This window comes from Sinocyclocheilus grahami, unplaced genomic scaffold (assembly GCF_001515645.1).
Source record: "Sinocyclocheilus grahami isolate Dianchi unplaced genomic scaffold, SAMN03320097.WGS_v1.1 scaffold1034.1, whole genome shotgun sequence".
NCBI lineage: Eukaryota > Metazoa > Chordata > Actinopteri > Cypriniformes > Cyprinidae > Sinocyclocheilus > Sinocyclocheilus grahami.
In genome coordinates this window covers 42,224-45,459 of record NW_015506213.1, presented here as the reverse complement: position 1 = coordinate 45,459, position 3,236 = coordinate 42,224, and the positions used below count along the sequence as shown (strand labels likewise).

General features: G+C 44.0%; 1 protein-coding gene across 1 annotated transcript in view; it reads right to left on the bottom strand.

The window, feature by feature from the left end:
- LOC107565895 (slit homolog 1 protein-like) overlaps nt 1–3,236 on the bottom strand; it is a 49,254-nt gene that overhangs the window by 23,424 nt on the left and 22,594 nt on the right. The window lies entirely within an intron of this gene.

The following is a 3,236-nucleotide window of genomic DNA, read 5'->3' as shown; positions in this document are numbered from 1 at the left end:
CACCCTAATGAAAAATAACATATTTTAAAAAATATCTATTTTATGCTAAGTATAGTTCAAATCTATGAACATATTTACTGGCATATCACTCGAGACTTACTGATATAAAAATTATAATTAAACTTTACTTGGAGTGGTACTTGTGTATAATGCATGTTTCTAAAATGCGTGTAAATGCCTAAAATGTGTTTTAATGTCAGTATTGATGAGGATTGTATTATCTTTGAATAATATCTGTCCTTTAATGCAAGATATTTAAAGTGTACCTGAAGTATACCTGCACTTTAGCACAATCAAATATACTTCAGTAAATTTGCTGCTAGAAGAAGCAGTCGAGCAGCAGAAGAGGACAGCAGTTTGTAAGTGTTTTGTCTTGTTTCTCATTAGATTTCAGTGCGGTTGTCATTGCTAGGAAACATTGTTTCACTTACTGTGTTTTACCGTGGTAAATACCTGCTCAAGTCACGTTTGTTCTCATGCATATCGCGGGACTTTCCAGTTTCGGTTTGCTACATTTTGCGTGGCCAGCTGACTTCAATAACGAGTACTCAGGCAAGTATAAAATTGGTTAGGTCACCGTGGCAGCCCTCGTGTGAAGACCGACGAGTGTAAAGACCATCGACTCTACCTGCGCGACTCCACCGAGCAAGGACAAGGCACTTGAGTATTGCTTTCCTGCCCTTTCTTTACTTTTCTTTACTCATTGTACAGCTTGCTCTCATCTACTTGTTTAGGACAATTATACTCACTATGTGCTTTCAAATCTCTACTATTACTACTAACACTCGGAAATCACGCACTGTATGTTGGAGGCAGGCCAATCCTAATAATCTGCGTACTGTCCCTCTGTCCTCTACTACTTTACTCTCTATTCCAATTGGTCTCTGGAACTGACATTCTGCTGTAAACAAAGCAGACTTTCTTTCATCTATTGCTACTCATTCAAGTCTCAACCTCATGGCCCTAACTGAGACTTGGATCAAACCTGAGGACACCTGAGCCCTCTCCACTAATTTCACGCGATTGGGAGGGGTGGAGGTATTGGTCTCCTTATCTCAAATGAATGGAAATTTGATCTTCTACCATCTCTTACAGGCAACAGTTCATTTGAATCACATGCAATTACTATTATCCACCCTATTAAAATCCACTTTGTAGTCGTTTATCGTCCCCCAGGTCAACTGGGCAACTTCTCCAGGCTGCTGACTTCAACACTCTGCTCGCCTCATTTGATCTCAAGCGAGTGTCTACTATGGCTACTCACAAATCAGGTAACCAACTGGACCTCATCTACACACGCTATTGCTCCACTGACAACACTTTAGTTACTCCACTGCACACCTCAGACCACTTCCTCATCACTTCTAACCTCGCACTAACTCCTGACACAGCACACACTCCTCCGCAGGTCACCTACGCTCACTCTCCCACTCGCCTATCCTCTATGGCTTCATCCTCCCTTCCTCCACCCTCTCAGTTTTCAGCACTGGACACAAACAGTGCTACTGACACTCTTTGCTCCACTCTAAAATCTTACTTAGACAACTTTTGCCTACTTTCACCCTGACCAGCAGCACTACCCCCTCTGCCCCCTGGCTGTCTGATGTTCTCCGTGAACATCGCTCTAGACTCAGGGCTGCAGAGAGGAGATGGCGCAAATCAAAAAACTCTACCGCCCTTCGTGTGTATCAGTCACTCCTCTCTTCCTTCTCTGCAAATGTTTCCACTGCTAAAACGACATACTACCACAATAAAATTAACAACTGCTCTGACTCTCGCACACTTTTCAAAACTTTCTCTTCTCTTCTCTTCTCTTCTCTTCTCTTCTCTTCTCTTCTCTTCTCTGTCCTCCTCCCCCTCCTCCTTTATCAACTCTTACAGCTAATGACTTTGCAATTTTCTTCACAAATAAAACAAGAACCATCAGCGACCAATTACTCACACCACAAACTGATGATAACTTCATAACATCAAATACACACTCTCACTCCTCCTTCTCTCCACTCTCGGAGACGGACATATCCAAACTTATCCTTTCCAATCATCCATCTATTTGTCCACTTGATCCTATCCCCACTCACCTCCTTCAGGCCATTTCTTGTTCAGTCATACCTTCGCTTACTCACATTATCAACACCTCTCTTCACACTGGTACATTTCCCACAGCATTTAAGCAGGCTCGGGTAAGCCCACTGCTTAAAAAACCCTCTCTAAATCCAGCACTTTTAGAAAACTACAGATATCCCTTCTTCCATTCATTGCAAATACACTTGAGCAAGTTGTGTTCAACCAACTCTCTATGTTTCTTGCACAGAACAACCTCCTGGACAGCAACCAATCTGGCTTCAAAAGCGGCAACTCAACTGAGACTGCACTGCTCTAGGTTACTAAAGCCCTGAGACAGGCAAGAGCAGCTTCCAAATCTTCAGTACTCATCTTGCTGGATCTGTCTGCTGCTTTTGACACAGTTAACCACCAGGTCCTCCTGTCCACCCTCAGAAAGGCATCTCAGGAACCGCACTCCTGTGGTTCAAGTCTTACCTCTCTGGTAAGTCCTTCAGGGTGTCTTGGAGGGGTAAGGTTTCTAAGTCACAACTTCTTGCTACTGGGGTTCCTCAAGGCTCAGTGCTTGGACCACTTCTCTTCTCCATCTACATGTCGTCATTAGGATCTGTCATTGAGAAGCATGGCTTTTTCTATCATTGCTATGCTGATGACACTCAACTCTACTTCTCATTCCAACCATATGATCTGACGGTAGCTGCTCGCATTGCAGCCTGTGTGAGAGACATTTCTGGCTGGATGAAGGACCATCACCATCACCTTCAACTCAACCTTACTAAGACAGAACTGCTTGTGGTTCCAGCAAACCCATCGTTTCATCATAGCTGCTCTATACAGCTGGGTTCATCAACCATAACTCCTTCCAGGACAGCCAGAAACCTAGGAGTTGTGATCGACGATCAGGTAAGCTTCACAGACCACATTGCTACAACGGCCCGGTCCTGCAGATTTGCCTTATACAACATTAGGAAGATTAGACCCTTCCTGTCAGAGCAAGCCACACAGCTTCTTGTCCAAGCTTTTGTTCTCTCCAGACTAGACTATTGTAATGCTCTCTTGGCGGGCCTTCCCGCATGCACTATCAAGCCTCTGCAACTAATCCAGAATGCAGCAGCGAGAGTGGTCTTCAATGAGCCAAAAAAAGCTCACGTTACTCCTCTCCTCATCAGGTT